General features: G+C 37.0%; 1 long non-coding RNA gene across 5 annotated transcripts in view; it reads left to right on the top strand.

Moving 5' to 3' along the window:
- Positions 1-27,752, top strand: part of LOC142875640 (uncharacterized) — a 241,448-nt gene that overhangs the window by 183,859 nt on the left and 29,837 nt on the right. The window lies entirely within an intron of this gene.

Genomic DNA, 27,752 nt, shown 5'->3' with positions numbered 1-27,752 from the left:
CCAACTAATTGGACTTGAATATTTTTCCCCACATTAGGAAAGCTATGAAAGATCTAAAATCACTTCTTCCTGGTACAGCTTCTCTCTTTGTATCCTGTCCATCCTTTTTTCCTTAGAGTGTACTTTCGCTTTCAATGAAAAAAAAAAAAAAGCTGCTGCTTGCTTGGTTTACATTGTGCTGCATGCTGAAATTCTTTTCCCAAAGATCACCAGGAACTTGGAAAAACCTCCACTTGGAGGCTGGTAACAGTTTTATGCTACTAAGTTTGGGATGTTGTGTTATGTGGCAATAGTGCCTAGAACAGGGGGAGAAGGGCAAGCTCTTCCTTAGAGTAGAACTACTCTACTTCCTTAGAGTTCTACTCTACTTCCTTAGAGTAGAACTCATAAATGTAGGCAGAAAGGTGGAGTTAGAAAATAACCATTTGGGAGCCACTAGAGAAATAAGGAAGTGATTCAGTTAAGAATCATCAAAGGATGCTAAAACTAGTAAATGAAAATTTGTTAACGAATGGATTAAGAATACCCCCACTTCAATTATCTCCCTACAAAATACTCAGTAACTGCAAAGGGAAACATAGTAACTTTACAGTGGAGAATTCTGGCATATACCATCTTAGCTATACAATCAAGGTTAACATTCCCAGTAATGGGACAAACCAACATCATGTATCCCCAACGTGATGCATTGAAAAGGACACAACATAATTTCTGTAGTATTCTTGCCAAAAATGTGTAACCTGAATATAGTCATGAGGAAACATCAGACAGACCCTTATTGAGGCACATTCTGCAAAACTGACCTGTAATCTTAATATCACAATCGTAAAGAAGCAAAGACCTAGGAACTTCTCCTGATTAAAAAGCATAGACCAACTAAATGCAATGCATGCTTCTGAATAAGGAAAAAATACTTAAAATATTTTTTTTGCTATAAAGGATTTTATTGGGAAAATTAGTGAAATTATAATATAATATAATATAAACTATAATTTATTTGAACAAATGTTAATAACTTGATTTTGTTAATTACACTTAGTTTTGTAAGAGACTACTCTTGCTCTTTTTTTGGAAACACACGCTGAAGTATGTAGAGGGGAAGGGGCACCATGTCTGCAACTCACTCTTAGAATGTTACGAAAAATAACACATATATAAAGTACAAGCAGTTACCTATTAACAATTGGGGGATCTGGGCAAAAATGTATGTGAGTTATTTGTACTCTATTTGCAACTTTTCTGGAGTTTGACATTATTTCAAAATAAAATGCTAGGCAAAAAAATAATCAATGATTAGGTAAAACTTACACATTAAAACATGTTGATCAAGATAAGTAGGCATTAATATTTAATAATAATCATTTTTGAAGTTAAAAACAGCATGAGACTGAAATACTTGGAAATATTACATGGCTTATATAACAACAACAATTAGGTATTCATTGAACAATACATATTAAAAATACATAAGTCAATATATAATAGAACTGCAAGAAAAAATTAATATAGCTATTAAGAAGGAGATTTTAGGAATTGAGAGCCCAAGAAGACTAAATACTATACAAGTTTTGAATAACACAATTACCATGTTTTCTTTAATAGGTGAAAACATGCAGAACTCTGCACCCAACATGTAAAAAATTTATATATTTTTAAGCAAACAATAACAGCTTTAAAAAGATTGACCACATTGTAGACAACAAAAGAAGTCTCAACAAATCTCAAAGAATATCTTACTAACCATGTTTTTAACCATAATGTAATAAATCAAAAATTAATTTTTAAAAATAGCCAAAGTAATAACCTCTCTCTTTCCTAAATACAATTTGAAACCGAGGAATACAATTCTAAATAGTTGATGGGTTAAAAGAGAAAGCTTAATGGAAGTTATGAAATATTTAGCATGGACTAGAAATGAGAACACAGCTCAAATGAGAATGTAGCTAAAATGGGGGGGGAACTATATAGATTTAAAAACATATATTTGGAAACAAGAAAAAGTTGAAAATTAATTAACTAGGCATTCAACTCAAGAAGATTGTGAATAACAATAAAATAAAGAAAGCAAGAGGTGTAGAAAAAGCCAAGATGAAATTCACATAAATGTGGAGAAGATTGGGACTAATTGTGCAAATGGGGATCAAACCACGTTTAGCCACCTTGATGATGTGTGTTCCAGTGAACATCTGTTTTATCAAAAATAATATCTACAGAGACAATTCCTATACTTAACTAGATATTGTGCTTTGGGATTACAGCTGCCAAGAAAGAGCACTAAAGCTTATTCCCTAGGAGATCTTCAGGTAGAATTTTAAACTTGGACACCATCCCTAGGTCAGAGCCTTGGTAAATCTTGCTTCTCACCCCACTGCTAACATACTATTGCTGGTATAATTTTATTGGTCAATTATTATTTTTTCCCATGGGTTTCTTGACTCTAGGCTTTGATATAGCAGCAAGTTCTTATCTTCTCTGAAGAATTTGTTTAAAATATTGACCTCCTTTTTTCTCCAAATCAATGTCCATACCTCCATGACCAAACCATAAGTAAACTTCATGTATAAAGCAAACTGATGCCCCTGTAGTTTTGTCAGCAGAGTCCAACAACATCCCTTGGCATTTAGAATTCTTAATTCATGAAGCGATCTTGTGACAAATCTACTGCTTTTTAAATAGTGAATATATAGATTTTATAGTATAATTCAAACTGAGCAGCATCTGCTTTTTCAGCTAAGAGCATTATCTTGATAAGAAAACATTTGGTTTCCAAAAGTCAAACTTTATTTCAGGATTGGATTTCTCAATAATTTCAGTGACTGAAAGAAAACATCAAACCACATATTATATGTTCGAGTCAGTTATTACATTTTATAGATAGCTCTTTCTAGTACATAAAGAATGAATAAATCAACCAAATCAATATATATTTACCAGGGCTATGTTTTCACTACTGTTCAAAAATATATTATCTAGCCCCGTTGCCTAATATACTCCAAGAATATTGTTTTCCTCTGTGTTTTCTGATATAATCTGGAAAAATAAAAACCAGAAGCAAACACAGTTCTGTCATTCTATTTTTGTTGGAAGCAAGGCAGTTATTATTTGGTTTGGGAAAAATAAAGGCAGCATTGCAATATGGAAAATATCCCAGACTTAAAAATAATTATTTGACAGAGTGAGGAACAGAGCCATCTTGGGTCCTTCATGTCTAGGCGGAATAAACCAGTGCACTTGCACTTAGATTTTCTTTATTTATGTAGTCAAATAAATCCAATTCATATGTGGTGGTAATTATAAGGACATTGGCAACTAATGGCAGAAAAACACATTTGACAGTATGCTGTTAGGAATAAACTCTTTAAGAGAATCAATATGGCATAGTGAGTGGCTAAAAGTTCAGCTTCTGAATCAGACAGGCTTAATGTAAATTCATCTCTGATTCTTATCAGCTGTATGGCCTTTTCAAATCTCTAAAATGGGAGTGATAACAGTAGCTGGGTGATTAGCTTGTTGTGAGAATTAAATGAGACAGATATCATTTATAAGGTTTGCAGCTCTGTGCCTGACCCACCGTGAACCCTGTCCCTCATCCCCAAGGAAACAACTAGCATAGAGATTCAAGAAAAACAGAATAGTTTCACAGTTCACAGAAGGTATCCAGTATTTGAAAACTGTTGTAAACAGAGGGGGAAAAAGGCAATGAAGACCCCACGGTGGACGACATTGGGAATAACAGGTGTCTCGCTTTGGAAAAAATGTTGTTCTGGAGAAAAACGATTGAAGGAATCAGAGCCATCCAAGTATAGCAACATGTTGAAGATGACTATGTTCTTTTAGGGGCCATTTCCATGAAGGATGTGATATGCATCTGAATTGAGCTCCAGCTCCTCATTCCCTGCTCTGTTTTGAGAGGCTTCCACATGTAGGGCCAGCTTAACCCCCATGCTATTACTACTGTCCCCTGCGTACAACCCAAGCTGTCTGCACTCTGGAGTCAATACCTCCTAAATACTTTTAGACTTTCCTAAAAAGATCTCACACTTTCTGGCCTCTGTGGCTTTGTTCCTGCTATTCTCTAGGGTTTGTTTCTTCCTTTCTTCCCATCTTCTTCAAATTTCCAAGCACCCTCCCTGTTCCATCTAAAAGGTGTCCTCTCCTTTCCAGATTCTGACAATAAGATGAAATATTTACCTCTTTTGAACTCCTGTACCACTTTTTTGGTACTTCTTTCATAGCACCTGCATTATTCATCTTGGAGTGTAGCTCTTACACTTGTCTTACTCCTTCTAAACTCATAAGCAACTTGTGAGCAGAGATGATCTTACTTGCCTTTGTTTCCCTCAGCATGATACCAGGTACATGGTACATGGTAGACACTAAATAAACAGCTGTTGATGGGATACTCAGACTGCAGATGTATTTCCAGATGGATGGCTAATGTGATGTAGCATGGCATTTTTTATGATTACACAATAGTAACAACTCCATCAACTGTTTATTAAGCATCTACTGTGTGTGTATGTATAAGGCACTGGGCTACGTTCTGTGAACAATGTTGGCTTAATTCCTATTCTCATGTGGTTTACACTCTAATGAGGAAAACAGACTTTAGAAAATTAATTAGAACTTAAGTGAGTATTAGGGAAGAGGTAGGAAGAGAAAGGCCCTAACTAAATAGCTAATTACTCAGAAAGGAGAAAGCTGTTGTTCATACTGAAAAAGTTAAATAGATTAGTTTCTGAATTCTGAAAGTCCTGAATGTGTAACTGATTGAGGTTTGAAGCTACAGCATTACGTGTGGGCCAGAGGAGCTGCTCTGTGCACCAGGAGAGACAGGCTGCCTATAAATTTAGATTCACTAATAAAGGAGGTAGGTTGGGAAGTCAGGATCATTAACTGGCTGAAGCAATGCACTAATGCAGTGTAAAATATACCAATGTCTGCCACTTATTGTCCCCTTGGCTGGCATAAAGCTGTTGTTGAGTTATCGGCTATGACAAAGGTGGTAAAGTGATGTAGTAGCATAATGTATATTCTATACAAACACAGGCATATACACCCTGAAAATATAGACAGATGCCTCCATTTTATCTCATTTCTTTAACTTGGTGCAAAGATGTAAATCATTTGAATTGTTTCAGGACACTTATCTCAGAACAATGCTGTCTCTTTGGCTTGAAACCACTCTGATTACTCCCAGTACTTCCTAGAAAAAAACCACTTAACCAAATGTTCCCCATTCTCTTGAGATTCATCTTTCTAAAAGTAGATGGCAGACAAATTGACTTTGAATAATGTAATGGTACCTCAGAATTTTAATATTTAATTTCAATAGGTTTTCTAAATGAGGAAAGAATTTGGCCTGCAAACAATAATGGCCCTTTGAATTTTCTTTCTTTCAATTTTGCCTGAATTTATATTGACCTGCAAAAATTTGGAACATTCTCTGGGCAAGGTAAGAGATTGCTTTTTTTTTTTTTTTTTTTTTGGTAGACATTAAAGTAAAAGTGATTAAGCAGCTAAAAGTCCAACCCAACTCACTGAATTACCTTTTCTGGGAGCTACTGAAATATCTATAGAAAACTGTGGAAGCTTCATATGCACAGTTTGGAGTAATGGAATGATGCAAGCATTTTGTCTACTTTCTATAGCTGAGACAGGAGTCAGATACCCGGCAGGCAGTTAGGGCGGGGGTCAGAAGGAGATGCCAACAGGATAAGTAAGTCAAAAGAATGTGAATATGCTTAGCTAAGATAAATGTAGCCAGTAGGGACCCTTTAGTTATTTTACACTAGCCATAACATCTTTATCTAAGGTGAAAGGGAGCATTCTTTTAATTGGGGCATGCACTCAATTGAGGCAACAGGGTCCCTAAATGAACTACCCTCATTAACATAGCAAAAATCACACTAGCCAGCACCGTGACAGTTTACAAATGCCATGGCAACTCCTGGAAGTTACCCTGTAAGATCAAGAAAAGGGAGGGTTCCTGGTTCTAGGAACTCTCCACCCCTTTCCCAGAAAATCCAAGAATATTTTACCCCCAGTTTAGCATTAAGATTTAATATAAAAGAACAGACCCTAACCCTAGGGAGACACTGTTCCTTCTTAGATCAGTCCCTTCTTTTGCCCTTTTAAAATAATGTACTTTCAATAAACCTCTCTGATTTTGATCATATCTCATGTCTGAACTCTTTTCTCTCACTCATGTCCCTGAGCCTGAATTCCTTCCTGCTCAGAGGGCAAGAACCCTCTCTGCCAGTGCACTGGTGGTCTATGCCAATATCAAAGCTACCTTGAGTACAGTATACAGTTCTGGAATGAGAGAGATTTATCTTCTAATTCTTTTCTACTATTTATGAACTGTATGAATTTGATTAAGTTATGGAAACTCTCACAGTCTCAGTTTCCTTATCTATAAAATGTAAGTTGTATTATCTACTTGATAGAGCTGTGAGAATTTAAATACACTATTGCATGAAAGTATTTAGCATAGAGGCTGATATAGTAAGCTCTTAACAAATGATCATGGTTATTATTATTAATCTTATCTTCATTAACCTCTACCTCTACCCCTAGGAGAAAACACAGAGAAAATACCCCTAACAATGGAGAATAGTGAACTCACTCTCAGTTTTCTAGACTTATAGAAGTAGTCAAATCAGTAAAGAATAATAGGTATGTGCATCAGGGGTTTTTGGTTGCAAGTGACAGAAATCAATTTAATCTACTTAAAGCAACAAATGGAATTTATTGAAAGAGATATGAGTAGCTTATAAAACTGAAGAAGGAACTGTAGAAATCATTCGCATCAGAAAATAAAACTGGGGTCTTGAACATCTTCAGGTACATCTCTGCCTATCTCTCATAGGCCTATCTCTCTTTGCTTGTTAGCCTCATCTTCTTCTATTATTGAAAGACCTTTTCCTTGCAGCATAGATAACAGCTGCAGAGCATCTCTTTCTTAGCTTCCACTTGAGAAATTCTGGGGAAGGATTCTGGAATTGGCCAGGTGACCCTTCTTGGACCCATCACCATGATCAGGGATTGGGATACTGCGATTGGTCTAACCGGGACCATGTGCTCATTTCTGTTACCTGAAGCAGGTGTGAATATGTGTATGCTCAGAGGTGTGATGGAGTAGAGAAGGGTTAAAGCTAGACTCTCTATGGCACAGATGTGACCACTTGAAGAAGGGAACTTACAGATAATTTTTCCAAATTATTTATAGACAAAAAACTGGAACCCAGAGACAATCAGACACTGCTTAACATTAGAGGGGCATGACCCCTCAAGATATAATGTTCTCTGCTGACTGGAAGAAGGCTTATTAGGCTTATTATCTTCATTTAGTCATTGATGGAAAGCAATCAGACAAAAGGGTTCACCCGCATTCCAGGAGGAAGTTTTCTTAGTTGGACTCTCTATGTTTGGAGAGATGGAGCACAAAAGGACAGGTAGGGACACGGACATTGCAAGGTGCCTCCCTTGGAACTTATGTTTTCTTCTGACTCTGATCACTCTAATTGGATTTGCCTTTGTGGACAAGCTATGTGAACATAGGAGATTTTATGTGAACATGGGAAATATTATTGGCCACCATAGCAATCTCAGGCATGACTAAGTGAAAGCTGAGAAAAAACTTCTCAAATTTTGCATAGAAGAGGACCCAGACTGAGGAGAACAGGGATAATTTCACTCACAGTTTTGCTTCTGAGCTCCCCTCCTTTTCATCCTCTAGGTCATCACAGGATTTTGCCTAGCCTGGGAGTGGTGTGGTCTTATTTCTCAACTGATTTTCAGTCCCCACACTGGGGTGCACTAGGAAGCGTGCCAGGGGATGTTTTGGGAGAGTGAGGAGCCACAGGGTAAACAAGGAACTTTTTCTAGGTTTAGCAATTAACACAGATATCCAATCTAATTGAATGGAATATAAATAGTACATCAATGTTTAAGATGAATTAAGAGATTTTATTTTATTTTTTAATTTTTTCACAGTTTTCCATAATATTTTATTGTTTAGTATCTTCCAGGACTTTGTATTCACTAAGTACCTTGCAGCTGATTCCTTAATCACCACAGAATCCTTGAAAAAATTTGGCCTAAAATATTTTACCAGTTCTGTTTTATGTATGAGAAACCTAAAAGAAGTTATTTTCAAAGTTACACATGAGAACCAAAGTTAGAACCCATAAGTCTTAATTCTAAGTACAAGTCATCCCTCTGTATCCCTGGTTTCCACATCTGTGGATTCAACTGACTTAAGATAAAAAATATTATGAAAAATGTTTTCACATGGTTACAAAAAGTAAAATTTGAAATTGTGGCACTCTGAGTACTATGTTGAATCCACGCAAATGACATGATACATAGGCCTAATATTAGGTATGATTTAAAGTATACAGGAGGATATATGTACATTATATATAAATACTACATCATTTTATATAAGAGACTTGAGCATCCACAGATTTTGGTAACTGCAGGGACCTGGAACCAAACCCCCATGGAAACTGAGGGAGAACTGTATATTCCATGGAGTTTGATTTCCTTTCTGTATATAACCTTGGGTTTTTCTGAAATCTCTTCAAGTCGCAAGGACAAATCTCCATTTGATTCTGCTTAACTTTTATTCTGACTTTGTCATGACTAACTATAATTTGATAACTTTTCCAGTCTTTGCAAACTTGGAATTTTGATTAATTGTACAACACCTCTATGTCTCTTTTTTTTAAATTTTATTTCAAATTATTATGGAAGTACAAATGCTTTGGTCACATAAATTGCCATGAGGAGATTTTAAAATCATTTTGATTCTGTAGTCAGTGCCATGGCCCTGATAGCTCTAGTTTGCTAGGGATGGGCTTTAATTCTTGTTAACTATTAAGGGTACCTTTGATGGAAAATTTGAGAAGCACTGGGGAACTGGTTTGTTTGTTTTAATAGTGTCTGACACATAGTAAAGGTGGAGCTAGTTTACCCAGAACTCTGAAGTCTGTAGGAGAAAATCATCATACTTATAATTAGGTTCTTTTCTTCCCTGGTCTTACAAACTTCAAAAAGCCCTATTCCTTTTGCTAAGGTGATTTTGAAAATAGAAAAAGAAAATCCGATCAGTTACCTTATTCTTTTGTCTAGAATATTCGAGGCTAAACAACTTGGATGATTTTCATTTTGTTTTATTCAAATCAATTTCTCTCTCCCCTTTCCTTTCTTGTCTATTGCTTTTCTTACAACATTTCCTTGTTCCTTAATTCCCTTTAAATATAGAATATAAGAGCTAGATGGGATCTAAGAGATTTCCTTGCAATTGAAGTACATGAAGCCCAGAGAGGGAAAGTGACAAACTGCAGGTCACATAACTCAGCACTGTGACATAGGCAGAACTGGAATCCAGTTTATGACTCTCATTGCAGTGCTCTTTCTATGACCCCTGACCTCCACAGATACTATTTTAAAAAGGATTTGACTCATGCTAAATTTTACTTGTCTGCTCTTCGATGTTAATCTTGAATAAACCTTGAAAGGGTTATGTTACTATCTCAAGAGACAGTACTATATTGAGATTCAGCTACCTTTCAGAATGCATTTGTTCATCTTTCCTTGTTTATGTGACTTCCGTGACTTCCATGGTATCTATACGATTTTTAGGCTATTTTAAATTCAATTTTTAATTTCTAAAGTGTCAGTAAACTTCCTTATTTTGGTGACACCTGCAGAAATGTGTAGAGTCTTCTTTCCTGAACTAAATTCTAGAATTTGTACACACAGTTTGCCAATCTGGCAAAGCTTCACCAACCAGTTTCATTTAAACATCTTTGGAATTAATTTATGTTAAAATTTGAGGGCTCACACCAGCAAAATATTCCATGTCTGTGGATTTTATTCCATGTCTGTGAATAGTATATTTTTGTGCTCACTTGCAACTTGAAGGCTTTGAGAATTTTCCCCAGTTTTGCTAATCCGTCCCAAATCCTTCAACCCAGGGCTCTGCCCAGAGAAGTATTCTCCTCTTTGGTGAGTAACTAATCTTAGATTTTTTTTTTTTTTTTCATTTCTACATCTATCTTGGTGACCTTGGTCGTTCCTTTTCATTTCCTGTCACTTTTGTCCTTCAAATCTTGATTTTGTTCAGTTCCTACTGCCCTTGATATATTGGATACCCTCAGTAATATTCTGGGGTTCATGCAGCTCCCCAGCACCAGGTGGCATTGGTGAAGTTATCTATGGATTTTTTTAAAGCTATCTTGTTAGTCTTATTTGGATTTTAAGAAGTGTTTTGGGGATATCAAATAATAAACTAAATCCAAAACAACAGTACCAGAAATTCCAATCTAGAATTAGAATAATATAATCAGCATTGTTATCAAAAGCATCATGTAATTCTCTTCTGGAAAGATAAGTAAATAAAGCAAACTTTTAATCTTAATTAATTTAAAATTATTTATCTGTTCATAGTAAAACTATATATTTCCACAACAGTTTTAAATCTGCCTATTTATCTGTATATACATATAATTTTACATTTTGGAACATGTGCTTAGTAGGGCATTTATCTGGGAGTGCATATGTACGAATGTGTACCCTTGATTAGTAACCAAATATTCATACATTGAGTCTATAATTATATTGTCCCCTATGCTGTTATACTTAATACAAAGTAGTTCCATGTTCAACTCCTACCACATCCTGTTCTTTCATTTTTGACACTTACCACAAATTGTAATTATATAATAATTTTTGAGCTGTGTTAGTTTCCTAGGGCTGCTAGAACAGTTACTGCAACCTTGGTGGCTTAAAACAAGACATTCATTCTCTCACAATTCCGGAGGCCAGAAGTCTGAAATCAGTACGTTGGCAGGGCTAAACTCCTGTCTGGAGACTTCGTGGGAGAATCTGTTCTTTGCTCTTCTAGTTTCTGGGAGCTATAGGCATTGCTCTGTGGCTTGCGGCTGCCTCACTCCAATCTCTGCTTCCATCTTAATGCCACTTTCTCCTATGTGTGTCTGTCTAATGTTCCTATGCCTTTCGCATAACATTGCATGTGATTGCATTTGGAGTCAACCCAGATAATTCAGGATAAGCCCCTCTTCACAAGAGCCTTAAATTAATCACATCTTTTGCCATATTAGGCAATATACATAACTTCCAGAGACTAGGACATGGACATATTTTGGGGACCACCATTTAGCCCAATACATGTGCCATTCTCTCCTACCAAATATCTGGTTCTAAGCTCCATAAAATCAAGATCATCTAGTTTTCTCTCCTGATGTAGCTCTAGTTCCCAGAACAGCACCCAATTCATAGTAGTTAATAGTCATGAATAAATAAATCCATGAATTGTGTGTAATTGAATCTCTATGTTTAGAGTTAGTCGAAGCCCTTAGCCTTACATGATTTGCTCTACTTATAAATAAATGAGGAAATCATGTTCTAAAATCTAACGGATCAAACCAACATTTGTATAAGATATGGTATGATGAATGGGGTAGTTCTTTTTGAACTGCCTTAAGGGTTTTTTGGAATCCTACAAACATTTTTTTCATTTTACCATACTTGAGAGCTCCCATGTATTACCTTCTTACATGACCTGTGGCAACTGTTTGAGTGCCTGTTGTCATCCATTCTTCTCCATGGAGTTGTATTAAGATAGGCATTGCTTCCGGGATGATAGATTGACTATCTCAGAGGCCATCTCATTCTACTACTTGTGTTCAGCATTTCTTTAAAAAATTAATGTATATGCTGCCTACTTCCAATGAAATTTTGAAATAATTTCCCCACTTAATCCAAACACACAAGATGACAAAAATATTTTTTAAAATACTAGAAATCAAATAAAAGAGGAAAGTTATATATGCATTAGTATTCACAATAAGGTAGTTATTATAATCATGTTGTAAGTTAAGCAGTGATATAATTGATGATTGAAAATGAAAGAAACATTATTTAATTAGCAAATTAAGGAAAAAAGAAAAATATAAATTTATTAGAGGATGAAAAGTTTTTCCTGACTCTGGGTTCTAGAAGAAGGAATTAAATATATATATATATATATATATATATATATATATATATATATATATATATATTATTGACAAAGTGTAATTGACTACTAATCAAATTCAACGACTCTCCTCCTGCCCCCACATTCTTTCTGAAGGGACTCTCAACTGCAAATTTCTCTGTGGCTTTGTGGTACTATATGGGAGTCTTAGGGAGGGTAAATGGTGGATAGTTGTGAGGTGCATTAAGACTTTTTCCCAAATCCTTCTTTCCTCTAAATAGCATGCACTTAAATAATGAGAGTGAGTATTTAAATTTCTATAATCAAGATTGAAGATTCCTTCAAAAAGTTCAGGAATTGATGTGCTCACTCCACCATTGGTAGAAATCACTAGCCTGTAGCACAGTTCCACAGCAGTTGGCACATAGTTGACATGTATTTAATACGGAATGAATAAATAACTGAATGAAATTAGGGCATTTAGAGCTAGAATACAGCTCTACTTTCCTCCCATTATTTTACTTCATTTGAGGGGATCAGGCATTAGGCATAATTCCCCAATGCTCCCCTCTCTGCCCATAAGCTGCTTTCTACTATATACAGCTTTCCCTTTTTCCTTTGAGTGGCAGTGGTGATGTTTCTCCCCTTTCCTAAAACTGATCCCTTCACTTGCTGTGGATCATGTCCTTTTGGTCTCATGAGGAACATGGTTCTAACCATCATCCATCCCCCTTCTTGTAATTTCCATTGCTCTCTTTATTACCACTTTTTTTTCTGTGTATAAACATGCTCAAATCTATTTCATTTTCACAAATACAGCATTTTAAAAAATCTCATAAATGTATAGCCCCTTCACAATTAAACTTCTTATAGGTAATCTTATTCTCTTGTTTTATTCACTCATTCATTCACTTACTACGTCATTCATTTGTTCAACAAATATTGATCGACTCCTAACTATTAGGATACAGCAATGACTAAGACACTGATTTCTCCATGGAGTTGTATTAAGACAGGCATTGCTTCAGGGCTGATAGATTGACTGTCTCAGGGGCCATCTCATTCTACTACTTGTGTTCAGCATTTCTTTAAAAAATTAATGTATATGCTGCCTACTTCCAATGAAATTTTGAAATAATTTCCCCACTTAATCCAAACACACAAGATGATAAAAATATTTTTAAAATATTAGAAATCAAATAAAAGAGGAAAGTTATATATGTATTATGTTATATATGTATATGTATAAATCCCAAAGAGATTACAGGGTCATAGGATAGATGTTCCAGCAAACAGGTACTTATAATACAAGGTAACACATGTTTTGATAGGTGTAAAGGAAAATGTTATAGGTTCTTTACTATTTCTTCATTAAGCAGTGGAGCCTAGTTCTTTTCTCCTTGGGTATAGGCTGGCTTTGGTGACTTGTTTGACCAATAGAATGTAGTAGAAGAGATGTGCCAGGATTTCCAAGCCTGGATTATAAGACACCTTGCAGCTTCTGGCTGGATTTCTTGGAATTCTGGCTCATGAGGTGTTTCCCCTCAGATGTCAGACATATCACCTTATGAGAAATCCAAGTCAACTGAAAAAACCATAACTAGGTACTCTGGTTGACGGCTCTAGTTGAGTGGGCAGCTAACAATAAGCATCAACTTCTAACCAATTATTTAATAATTGCATAATTCTGGACCTTTATCCCAATCAGGCCTTCAGATGACTCCAGCCCTGGCTGCTGTCTGACTGTAGCAGCATGACAAAGCCCAAGAAAATTCTGCCTAGCTGAACCCAGTCAACCCATGAAATCATAATAGATAATAATAAGTTGTTTTTAGCCACTACATTTTATAGTGGTTTATTATTCAGCAATAGATAACTAGAATAGTTGCCCTTGTGGGGCAGTACATCTCCCGGGTCTGGGTAGGAGAATTAAGGCTGGCTTCCCATGCAATGTGATCTGGTGCCACTTTGGGCCCTTGAGACTCCAAATTGCAAAAAATGTGATCCGTATTTGCCATAAGCTTTTATACTAACACCACGGTCCAAAGCTCAAGGGTCTGTAAGCAATGGTGGGGCCAATTATAACACAGCCTGTTGCACCAGTTGCAGTGTCTCCCCAATTGGCATCTCTTGGATCATTGTATACAGAATGTTAATTAATAAGTATGCTTTGAAAAAATTGTTCCATGTTCAAATAAATTTAGGAAACTATTTTAACCAACAAAATAAAGTTAGTTTACTACAGGACTTCTCAGAACCTTTAATATGTTGAGGTTCTTTAGAAATCTCTAAGAAGTGGAGATTAACCAATAAACTCTTTTTTGTCTTCATATGTTAACTATCCTGTTGTACGTTGGTGTGGGAAATATGTTGAACTAAGTGTTTCCAGATTTGAGTATAACTTGAGAGAAAGTAAGATAATTATGAGAGACTGAAGCTCGGCTGATTCTTCTTCTCAGAGAGGCAATGTGGTATAGTAAGAAGTATATAGATTCTGGGAATTAGCAGACACAGATGCTAATCTTGCTCTTCCATTTTAACTACTTTGAAATTTAGTTCTTTCCCCCTTTTATGAAAAAAGGGAAAGCTTTTACTTGGGTTATGGATTTTTAAATACAGATTTTGTAGAGCCCCTAGTTCCATCAATCCCCTGAAATTAGATATACATAGATTTTCTGGGAAGAGGGTCCATGGCTTCTATAAAGGGTCTCTGACCAAAAATATAACAAGAACTGCTAGACTAGATTATTTTTAAGCCTAGCCAAGGTGAATTTTATTTCAGTACTATTTTAAAAAAAGAAAAGTACTCGCTTGGTCTTTATCCTTTCGGTTTATTTTTTTTAAAACCATATACTTGCACTAGTTTAAATGTATAGTTCAATTGAAAGAAAATGTTTTGCTGCTTTTTAAAAAAATTAAAAATCTAAGATTCGTTTTCTTTCATACTACAAAACTCTCAACAGATTTGGTGTGAATTGCAGAGTAACAGAAATCCTAAAGCTCAAACATTTATCTAAATGGATGCAGAATTGATTTTGAATTCTCCAATATGAGTTGAGATTGCATTAAAAATACTTAGAAAGGAATTCTACTCTCGAGTTGTTAGCTGGCTTCATTTTAGTCCTTGTTTGAGAATAGTACTGAGTTGAGTGAGTGAAGAACCTCCCAAATTTAAAAGCATTCACAGTGTGGCTGGAAAGCAGAGGATTGAAGCCAGTATGTAAATATGTAAGATCTAGTTTAAACTATTTCAACATTTGTTTTAATTATCCACAAGACAAGAATGATTTATTCTTTCAGAGCTCAAGTTGGGTTGTTTGTCTTGATTAAATTAATTAGATGGATAGATGTTTGATCTCTACATCTGATCTCTACCTTACTCTTCTGTGGCAATGACTCAGACACATGTATTTTTCCAGATGCTTCTTCTAAACATTTACAAATAAGCTATATTATTAATCATTGAGTGGGGAGATATTTCTTTTTCAAAATTTAATTTCTTCATTTCTTAGGCTGTGACCAGAAGAATTCTTTTTAGAGGCTTCTGCTTGCTATCTCTCTGGTATCAAATTGCGAAGCCAGCTAACAGGGTCTGGGTATCCATCTAATAGACAGGATTATGGATTGGTGTGTATTCCTGGCACCACTGCTTGTCATTTCTTGCTTCAGGTCCTCTACTCATTTCTTGAATTCCACATTCCACTAAGCCAGTAGCAGTTGCTGATATCACCTTCGGGCAAAGTATAGAGGATCTTACTCTCACTGATCATTCAGAGGTCGCCTGCATCTACCCTTGCAGGGGACCAGTGGAAGCCTTCGAGATGATGATCATCTGGTTCAGATCTCCTAGATGGCTGCTGTGGTTCAGTGAGCATGGATCTAAGTCTCATCCTGAAAGGTAAAATTCCACACCCCAGGGCCTTCGTCCATTTAATTATCTTATTTTAGGAGCCAGATACATTCCAATGGTTCTCACAAGGGAAGTGCATCATCAGTACCTTGCCTGTTGTGCTAGTGCCAATTCTGTCTTTCCAGTGGCACATGGTTCCATCTTAGGAGCCTGACAGGGAGAATTGGCCACGTGAGGAGCTTATTTTATCCTGACAAACTAGTGGTGCTGGTTCTTCAGTGGTGTTGGCAGTTCACATGATGGGTTTTATCATGGGACAGCTTCTTCATCATGGTTATTTTATTATCCTGCGGGAATGAGAAAATCATGTTTAGACATGAAGGAGCAGATGGTGATGTTCTGGGCCCCTCAAATGCTGAGACCTGGGAGGATGCTTTGAAGAATCAGCTGCTCAGCCTTGTTAATGGCAAAAGGGGGTTTGTTCCCCAAAAGAGCACAGAATTGAATTATTCCGTCAGCTACTACTTAAAGTTTACTTTGATGAAGCCTGTGCCAATCATCCTATTTAGAATCAGATCCATGGACACTCCTGGTCCTCCTTTGCCTGCTCTACTTTACCTTTTCCATTGCTATTACCCTTTCCATATAATAAAACAATTAAGTCATGTTTGATTTTCACTCTTTGTCTCTTCATTAGGATGTAAGCTGCAGAGATCTTTGTTCATGGTTCATGAAAACTAACTTGATTCATATGAAAATAAAATTTCCATTTTGGGGATTAATATAGTGCAGTGTCCTTGGAATATTAAACAATGCCTGGCACATAGTAGGCCCTTGGTAAATATTTATTGAATGAATGATAGAGAAGCAGCACTGATTCTGTGTGTCAGTGGGAGAGCAAGAAAAATTGTGTGGGAAATATTTTCATTTATGGTTGAAATGTTTCTTATAAGCTCTCAGCAGGCTCTTCCAGAAAAAAAGAAAGGCTCAAATATTCATTCAGCAGCAAATATTTTATTTGTATGCTGATGTGTATAAAGGGATATGGGAGGATTGACAACAGCTACCTGCACTTCTGCTAAAAGCTCATTTCAGACATCCCACTCTCACCCTGGAACTCCCACATCAGAGAACAGGAAGACTCCTCTCGAGCCACTCTGTGCCTCTTTCTTGTCCATTCACTCTTACATGCCCTCATTCCACCCTAGCTTTCCATGGCTTATCATTAAAGTCCCTCCTTTGTAAACACTCTTGCTCCTTTGCCCATCTCCCCATCCATCACACCTTCCTAGCAAGCCCTCTGCACTCCCTAAGGACAGTTCTCCACTTTCACCTGAGAAATGGAATTGGTGTCTATTTTTTTTCAGATAAGGAAAGCTTGGAATGAAGAGATCTGTTCAAGTCAAACACAGCTATTCATGGTAGTAATTTTAATAATAACAACCAACATTTATTAAACAAATGCTTTGTGTCAGGCGTTGACACAAACATGATCTCATTTAATTTTCATAACAACCCTCTCCCCATGTAAATTAATATGTTGAGGTTCAGGGAGGTTGAATAAGTCGCCCAAGTTCACCCTGAGGGTCAGTAGCCTACATTTAATCATCCAACAACTGTTTATTGAGCCCATAATCTTGGCAAGCAGAGATGTACTGGGGACTAAGCCTACAGTGGTGAACAGAACAGTCACAGTCCTTGCCCTAATGACACGATAATGGCCAGTGTTTATTAAGTTTTTACTAGGGCCTAGACGTTGTTTTATTTTGCTCTCACCACAACTCTGTGATATAGATAAGATTATTATAATATGCAATTTTCAGATGGGAAATTGAGTCTTAAAGAAGGAACTTCCCAAGGGCTGCTGTATGAACCCATGAAATCTGACTTCAAAGTTCATTCTTATCACTGTGCTATGCTTCTTCCTGGAAATTAAAGCCTACTGGCCCGAAAGGACATTAGCAGTAAGCTGTCAATAAACACACGAGACTTTCAGGCCATCTTCCAGGCCCGTGGGAAAGAGAATGCAGGGCCAGAGGACCTCTTATTGCCCCTCACATAATACCACCCTCTCCCTGCCTGCCAGTTCTATGGGGTTATGGAACTGTGTGGGTTGATGTTTGCCAGGTTGTTCATAGGCCTCCAATTTTCATGATGTCGAGCAAACCCAACTTTTATATAATGATTTTTATTGAGTGTTAAAAAGCCTGTCGAGTTAAAGAGAAAGAAAGTGCTTATAAACATTCCAAACATTTGTTTTGTGTTGGCTGGAGTTGGAATCTAAATGAAAGCTGCAAGTGTGACTAATAATTATAATCTAATTTAGTGCACTGGATTGGAAAGGAGTAATTACTACATAGGACTTTTTGGAGTAAATGATTTATGGTTGACCTACAGTACAGTATTAATTTGGAAAAGAGAGGAATTTTAATGCAAATTAATTAAGTTTGGAGCCCTTTCTGATTAGGTTGATAGAATAGTGGAAAATTCCAGGGCCTTATGTTATTTGGCTGAATTTGGACTTGGGATATGGAATAAACATTCTGCTGGAGTCTGCAGAACTTGGGTCTAAAGACATGGGCCCAGAGCCTTTGTGACCTGGTAGAGAAAGAGCCCAGAAAGAGAAACTGGTATTCTTTCCCATGAGGAAAGTGTATCCTAATAGAGTGTTTACCTGCTCTAAGATTATTTTACTCTTTCCAATTTGATGGTCTCTGGGGTTAATCATAACCACCATCATGATTTACTGAGTGCATACAGTGAGCCATATTATAAAGGGATGCCCAACCTCTGCAAGACTGATGTTTTGTTGTAGGAGGCTGTTCTATGCATGTAGGTTGTTGAGCTGTATCCTTTGCTTCTACTCACTAGGTGCCAGTAGAATTCCCCAGTTGCAACAACCAAAAATGCCTCCAGACACTGCTGAGTATCCCTTGGGGAGGGAGGGCAAAATTGCCTATGGTAAGAACCACTGTGTTAGATTCTTTATGTGCATTATCCAGTTCATTCTAACAACACTGTCAGGCAGGTGTATTAGTGCCCATTTCACAGATGAAAACACTGATGCTTAGAGAGGTTACACTTGATCAGAGTCGCATAGTTAATATATGCTGAAACCAGGATTCAAACACAGATCCGTATCAATCCCAAACCTACATTTTTAGATGAGTGATGTTTTTTAGATTAAGTCATCTTTGACAAATAAACAAAAATCAGGTAGTTGAGTGATTTTGGTCAAAATCATACAACTAACTTGTAGCAGAGGGCTACCACCTAGGCACACTTAAACCAGCCAGGTTACGAGAGGTAGGTGATTCAGCTGATAGGTGAAAAATACAATCACAATGACCTTGGCTATGTCATGCTGCTCTTAAGTTTTTAATTTTCTCTTTTTCAAATGTTACTCTTTTATTTGTATAATTTAGATTTGAGTGCAAAGGGGTCTTTCAAATATGTGCCCATTAACTCTAAAACACATACTGAGATTTGAAAATCTGTTTCTTAACATTGGAAAGAAACAGCCCCCAGGGTGGTCGCTGCTTTACAATTATGTATGAAAGCGTTCCAACCCACACAAATGTTTTGCTAGTCCGTCTGACCAGCAGTGAGTAGAGAAGCCAAATAATCCAGTGAATATTCTGTTCTATTACTGGCATACTCTGGTACCACTGGTGGGCCAGTGGGTAAGAGAGTAGATAGCTGCAAGGGTATAATAAAACAGCAACAGACAGCTTTAGATGAGAACTTTGCAATGGCCGCTCCTGCAGCAGTATTATTCATTTCCATGTGTAACACAGTGGGACTCGATCTGAAATTTCTGCCCAGTGGGTGTCTAACCACGGAAATCAATGTTTTCTCTACAGTAGATAGGCAAGTGCTTTCAGAATCTGTTAGGCTGAAGAAATCTAATAGAGAAATCTGCATAATTTGCTCTTTGACTAATCTTGTTTTTGCCTTAGGGTAAGGGGTGATTTCAGATGCAAAAGCAGTTCCAAATATTTGAACTGTAAGGAAAAAAGTTCAGGCTTTAGTGGACTTTTCAGAACTAGGGCAAGAAGCTTATTCTCCAAATAAAATGTCTCTGGAAAGCGTTCAGCCTTTTGGAATATAGTGATTTTCTGGTGGCAAATAGGTTTCTTCAAATAATTCTCTGAGCTGCTTCTGAGTTCCAATGATTGTGTGTTCACAGATTATCTGAGGTTAGGGATCTTGACCACAGATGCAGTTAGTGGACAGGCCTGGGCTAGAGGGAGAAGTCAGCAGGACAGAGTAAGGACTAGCATCAGACAGCAAACAACACTTACCTGGTGCTGACAGAAGACACAAACAGGAAATCATTTCAAAATTCAAAAATATAATATCATATATTTTTTAGATTTTCAGGTTGATTGCACTAGACAGAAACACCACGGACATAGAGTTCAAATGTCCACCTATGGAGTCAGATCACCTGGATTCCAGTCCTCATTCTCCCACTAACTGGCTGTGTGATCTGAGACAAGTTGTTGAATTTCTCTGTGTTTTGCTGTCCTTGTCATAGGATGAGTTTATAGTAAGAGCACACTCATAAAGGTGTTTACAAGGCTTAACTGAGACAACACCAAAAAGGATTTAGATCTGGGCATAACACATAGCCCTTATTGAATGCTGGCCATTGCTACCCAGTCTGCCTCCCTCACTTACTAACGGGGTAACTAAGGCTCAGAAAAAGTAGTGGTGGGGCTGGAATCTATGTCTTCTTCATCCCTAGAATTGAAACATTTGTGTGTGAATTACTATAGCCCCTCCTCATGAGACATCAGCAAGGGAGGGAAATAAAATGACAGGACTCTAGATACAGAGTGAGTCTGGCAGGTAGGACCAGCTTTCAGAGTTCCTGAAAAATAGTACAAACCCCTTCTCATCTGAAGAACCTGCTCCTTTAACACAATGACATTTGGGCACGTGATCTACTGCAGTTGAACAAGAGAAAAGAAAACATCGATAAACATCTAATTTTTTCCCATTCAGGATGCTATTTGTACACATATATCTGGTTTACCCTTTAGAACAAAGCAGAAGATTCTATATGTCTACAGGGGGCTATTTCTATCAAATTGTTGAGATTATTACATCTTGAGGAAAGGCAAAATGATGATCCCTAACTGCATGTTTAGGTTTAGATGTTGAGTATGTTTTGGTTGATAATATTCCTCTTTGAGTACATTAGAGAAAATGCGTATTTTAACAGGTCAGCATGTTATGGTCATAAATGCTTTAAGTTTCACCATTAAGTAAACTTGGTCTTTCTAAGTAAAATAAAGCAGTTAAGCTAATCATCACCGGACCCTCTTTGAACAGTCATTGAGTAATTAAGACAGTGGGGAGTAAACCTCTGTTTCTCACACAGCATTGGTGGGGATGGACCCGGGATGTAGGCCTGCTCTGATGGAAAATCCAGCAGGGCAGAGAGTGTGGAACCAGCCATGAATAGCGTACACTGCAGTCTCCAGATGGGCCTCAGAGGTCAGGAAAATCCATCTGCTGATCTCCTGAGACCCAACTCCATTGTTCCACCTTTCCTCTAACCAAGTGCTTTGCCAGGCAGGGCTCAACACAGCCTCATCACAGTTTAAGGGGATCATACTACATGTATCACCAGCCATCTTCATCTCTTGAAATAGAGTGCCTGACCCATTGGCATTTCCTGTCCTGAGACTAGGGTAGAAGAATGGAAGAGATGGACAATTGATATTGCTGTTTTCTCTGTCCACTTTCCTTTTTCAAAGTGCTCAGCTTCATCAGACCATGCTGAGATAAAGAGGATTAAAGTAGACTAGTAGGGATCAATTCCCTACTAACTCAGATGGCATTTGTGACAAGGTTATTGCACATCCAGGGTACAGATAAATCCTTCTGAAGGTTAAGGAAGAAGCAATCACCTTTACCTTATCAGGTCCCAGGATTAGGGTCACAGGTTATTAAAGATCAGGGGTATTTATGGATGAGGTGACACTTTAACTCCAGGAGATTGGGATTTGGAAAAATAATGTCATTTTTTTCTGTCAGGACAGCTCTTGAGGACTCTGAACATCACTGATATGACTGTCTTGTGCTTTGATAAAAAGAAGGGTGGTTTATTTTTGCTTTTAACCTTCCCCATTTCATCCTTCCGACTTTAGGTTAATGACTTTCCTTCTTCAGAACTGTGGATGAATTAGGTTGTGTCAACAGGGAAAAACACATGATCTGAAAATTCATCATTTTTTTGAGGCTGTGAATATCAAAAAAATTATTGACTTTCAGGAAAATGAAAGGAAAGAATATAATTTACATTATATAAACTCTTTAAATTGAGTATATATATTTTTGAGTTGCTCTTAACATCAGGAAAGCAATTTGAGGGTTTTTCAGAACTTAAAGACAGTTTATGCAATTCAAATTTTGTTTTGTGAAATGGAATGTATTTCTTCCCTCAAATTTTTGAGACTTCTCATCATCGATTATATAGAAATGACCAAGGGTCGTTAACAATCTTTAAAGTGCAGAAATCCTATGGGCCCTTGTGTTAGTGAAAGAAGTAAAAGGCTGATTTATTGCTTAATTTAATCATGATATATTTGCTCACCAGAAGACAAAAGGAAGATGACTTATTTAGAAGTAAGAGCATAAAGATAACCAAAATAGAAAATTCCATTAAAGAATACATCACTTTTCAGTGCAATAAAGCACATCCAGATTCTGACATTTACAAGCTATATGACCTTGGGCAAAGGGTTGCACTTCTTAGTGCCTCATGTTCTTCTTCAGGAAAATATTGCTGGGAGGCTTAATTGAGATAATGCATACAAAGTGTCTGGCACAAGTCCTGTCCCAGAGTAACTACTCTATAAATATTAGTTATTATTTTTTCATACTTGCAGTTTATGCTATCTTGTTCAATTTTAAGTGGCCATAAACCACCTTTAATTTTTTGGGAATTGGTAGGGATATATTTTAAATTAGTATGTTCGTTATGTGGTAGCTATGGAAATGGAGAGTGGTCTTTTGATGTGGAATCGCCTACTGAACTAATTTCTCACAAAATACACATCCTCTAGACTGAACTGTGAAACATGGAATTGACCAAGAGATGGGAGCCAGAGAGGGAGGGTTCTAAACTGAGAGGTGGCTAAGTCAGACTCTGTAGAGGACAGGGTAATCATATATTTGCTTTGCCAAGAACAGTCAGGGTCATGCCTGTTGTCTTGGCATAATTACTTACAGGTCCTCTTACACTAAAGTGTTCTGGTTGGACAATAAAATTTATGGCTGCCCTAATGGTCACCCCACTTAGGTTTTCTTGAAAAGAGGACAAGTTGCTACTGACTAAGATAGAGGCTTTGAAATAAGTCAGAAAATTGTTACTGGGCTCATAACCAAAACGTTGACCTATGTCATCTCATAGAAAAGACTTTTTCAGTGTCTCAGTCCTAATAAGAGCCTAAGGACTGTTTCTGTGATTTCTTTAAATATAATAAAATATAGCTTTGTAGTCACAGCTTTATTAATTATATCAATTGGGTCTTAAGTCTCTGTTTTTTAAAAATTTCAATATATTACAGTTAGGGAGATGACTAAAAAAGTCATGTGTGTGAATGAGCCATTTCTTTAGGTCCACCGGGGTGACTGTGCCTTGGCAAAGGTCATTGGAGTTCAGGGTGTATTCCTTAGCTGTGCAGATCCAGAAAATGGATTTTCCAACAGGTTTCTTAAAGACAGAAGATTGAATACAATGGAAAGAGAGCTGCTGGATTCAAGGATGTTGAAAATAATAGCAGTAAGTGCCAAGCACTGTTCTAGGTACTTTGAGTAAGTTCTTTGATCTCTTTTGTTTTAAAAGGATAGAGTGTGAAGCAGTTTTCCTGGGGTAAGACTGGTTTTAACCCTTTGCACTCGGATGTCGAGTGTGACTCGACACGGTTAGCATCGGTAGCAGCTCACGCCATGGAAAATTATAGAGAATAAATTACTCTTTGAATGTATCAATAATTTGAAATATAAAAAAATCCAAATAAATGTTTGTATGAAAAGAAACTCCAGTATTTATTATTCTGGGGTATTTAAAAAATGAAATTCCAAGTAGAATAAAGGAATCGAGAAAAAAGCAAGCGAGTGCAAAGGGTTAATCGTGTAACCAAGGATGTTTGTGATTATGGTCATGCTGTGGCCATGTTGGGCACAGGACGTTCCAGGAAGAGAAGTGTTTATGTGTTCTATAAAAAAATCATATATTTTGTGTCTGTGACCTGTAGGGTCCTTTAAATCATGAGACCCAGGGCAAGGGCCCCTCTTATTAAGGCATAAAGATGGTATTAAAGTTAAGCAATAATATAAGCAACAAAATATCCCTATTTTACAGAAGAAATTGGGCCACAGTGAGATTAAGGTTTTTGTTCAGGGTGATATAGCTGGTTAATTAGAGATAAAGTTTGAATCAAGACTGTCTTATCTGGAAACCTGTGCTTTTAACCACTTCAGAGTACTCCTTCATTGGTATGACTATACTCTATATCCTGTGCATACACACTCTTTGGGACAGAGGCAGCCATAGGGGGACACAGACACAAGTGTATCATATGTGTGTCCAAGACAATTGTGCTATAAACTCATATGTCCATTCTCTGCTTCTCTTCTGACACATACTGTATATTGTCTATGGTCATTCATTAATTTAACACAAGTTAATTATGTTACTATGTTCCAGGGACTCTCATAAGTTTTGGGGAAGTTAGCAGTGGATATACAAAGTATCTGCCTTTGAGAAGTTGACATCATTGGAGAGAAATAGAGAATTAAAACACGTGGTATAGAAGAAATAATTTGTTTTTAAACATTATTCTTTATCAGAGGAACCCTGATCTTAGGCAAAAAATTCCTAGAATGCAAATATATAAGACATTTCAAGAGAATACTCTCTAGTGGATGCAGGTACAATGATCAGAGGTCACTCACATTGCAATCCCATTCTGTTCTCTTCTCTTCCACAATAGTCTGGAAGACACCTCTAGAGAACACAGTTTGAAAACTACTGATTTAGAATATCCATTATTGGGGAAATATAATTAAAAATAAAATCTTCTCTCAGCCCAGAAAGCCTCTCTACAAAAGTAACAGAGAAAGTAAATAGTTTTATTATTGAATAAACATTAAACCAGAATGTGATGTGCACCATGGACAATCCATTAAGAGATGACGAAGACTGAATGAAACCTTAGACTTTCACAGAGCCCAGTAGATACAACCCATTACAGATGTGCTTTCAAGAAAAACAATAACCAGTCCTTAAGTAAGAGAATGCGATGGCACCATTTGTCACACGCAATTCATCTTAAATTCAGCTGGTAATTAGGGGTGACCATCTGTGTTAGCTAATTGGATTTATCTAGAGAAGAAACAAACTCTTCATCTCTTTAGGGCTAATGGTAGTTTTAGAAACTTGGAGCAACGCACCACAGAAATTAGGCTCCTATGTGCTCACAGAAACTGGGTTAGAGGTTCAATCTCCCTGACGTTCACATTTCAGAGAAGGCGCCCAGTTCATAAAGCTGCCAAAGAATCATTGGGTTTCTAAAAATGATTTATTAATGTATACATTTCAGACAGATAGAAAAGAACTTACATGTTTTTTGAAGAAAATGCTCTAAGAAAAGGGAGGGGGAATAAATCTCTTTCCTTATTTTGAATAGAGACTTAAGCCTCTTAATTTTAAATTTTTATTTGTTCTTAAGCCATTCAGATATAGGCATATGATTTTGAAAATAAAGAAAAACAAAACAAAACAAAACTCTATTTTTCTAATCAGAGTGTGTGATATGATGGTTTTTGTGAGACCATCTTGCTGAAAAGACCCTTGTGATTTCAGTTTAAATCAATTTGAGTAAACTAGATTTTTATGCCTCCAGAGTCAGTCTGTGATAAGTCTGCTGCAAATCTTTGTCTTAAAGTTCCCAAAAGTAGGGATGGTGGTATTTTTCATTTCACTCATGTAGTTCTCTCTGAATTTTGGATCTTTTGATATTAAAAGCATCTTTATTAAATAGCCAGATTTAAACAAACTTTCAGCAGACATTGAAAATAATTCTTTAAAATTCCTTTTTAATTTAATGAAGCACTCTTTCAACTTGTAGCTAGTAGTTATCATCACCTAGACTATGTGAATAAACAGCAAAAAACAGGCATATGTCAGAAAATAAAATGGTAATCCACATTTGAAGGTTAATCTTTAGAATACATTTTGAAAGCAAGCAAGACTCCTAAAACTGACACTGGAATTCTTCTGAGCTACTTTTATAATTTACAGAGCACCTTCATTTTCCCTTAACTTAGTCTTTTTTTTTCAGCATATTATGGGGGTACAAATTTTAAGGTTTCAAATAATGCCCTTGCCCCCCCCACACACACACACAGGTCTGAGCTTCAAGCGTGACCATCTCCCAGACGGTGCACATCTCCCTCATTATGTATATACCTATCCCCCCACCCCCTCCCACCCACCCAATACCCCTTAAAGTAGTTCCTATGTGTCCACTTAGGTGCTACTCAGTTAATACCAGTTTGCTGGTGAGTATATGTGGTGCTTGTTTATCCATTCTTGGGATACTTCACTTAGTAGTATGGGTTCCAGCTCTATTCAGGAAAATACAAGATGTGCTATATCACCATTGTTTCTTAGAGCTGAATCGTACTCCATGGTATATATATATATACACCACATTTTACTAATCCACTCATGAACTGATGGGCAGTTCCATAGCTTGGATTGTTTCCATAGCTTTGCAATTGTGAATTGTGCTGCTAAAAACATTCAAGTGCAGGTGTCTTTTTTGTAGTGTCATTTGATCTTTTGGGTAGATGCCCAGTAGTGGAATTGCTGGATCAAATGGAAGATCCACTTATATTGCTTTAAGGTATCTCCATATTGCTTTCCACAGAGGTTGAACTAGTTTGCAGTCCCACCAGCAGTGTAGGAGTATTCCTCTCTCTCCGCATCCACGCCAACATCTATTGTTTTGGGACTTTTTGATAAAGGCCATTCTTACTGGAAATAAGTGATATCTCATTGTGGTTTTGATTTGCATTTCCCTGATGATTAGAGATGCTAAACATTGTTTCATATGTTTGTTAGCCATTATTCTGTCTTCTTTAGAAAAGTTTCTGTTCATGTCCTTTGTCCACTTTTTGATAGGGTTGTTTGATTTTTTTCTTGCTGATTTTCATGAGTTCTAAGTAGATTCTAGTTATCAGCCCCTTATCAGATGTGTAGGATGCAAAAATTTTCTCCCATTCTGTAGGTTGTCTGTTTACTTTCATGACTATTTCTTTGGCTGTGCAGAAGCTTTTTAGTTTGATCATGTCCCATTTATTTATTTTTGTTGTTGCTGTGATTGCCTTTGGGGTCTTCTTCTTAAATTCTTTGCCTAGGCCAATGTCTATGAGAGTGTTTCCAACATTTTCCTCTAGAATTCTAATAGTTTCTAGGTTTAAGTCTGTTATCCAGCTTGAGTTGATTTTTGTGAGAGGTGAAAGATGTAGGTCCTGCTTCAGCCTTCTACAAGTGGCTATCCAGTTTTCCCAGCACCATTTTAACTTAGTCTTGAGAGCTCCTCTCCTCCCAGCTGCTTATGCAGAGTTGACCCCCACTGAGATTCCAGCTGAATTGTTTCTTACTGAATCTGACCTGCTGGAAGAGCCAGTCATCATCTCTTCGCTTATTGGGTCTTCCATCTTCTGTATAAACTCTACCCCTGGTGTGCTGTCAGCTTAACTGCTCTCTGATTCTCTGGAATGACCAAGGGAGGAATGAAGGGAGAAAGACAGGCCTCTGTTGATTCCTTTATCAATCCCAGCAAGCTCTTCTTCCCTAAATATTTC

The sequence above is a fragment of the Microcebus murinus genome, chromosome 14, assembly GCF_040939455.1.
Source record: "Microcebus murinus isolate Inina chromosome 14, M.murinus_Inina_mat1.0, whole genome shotgun sequence".
Taxonomy (NCBI): Eukaryota; Metazoa; Chordata; class Mammalia; order Primates; family Cheirogaleidae; genus Microcebus; species Microcebus murinus.
The sequence above is the reverse complement of the archived record's forward strand: the minus strand, read 5'-3'. Positions and strand labels throughout refer to the sequence as shown.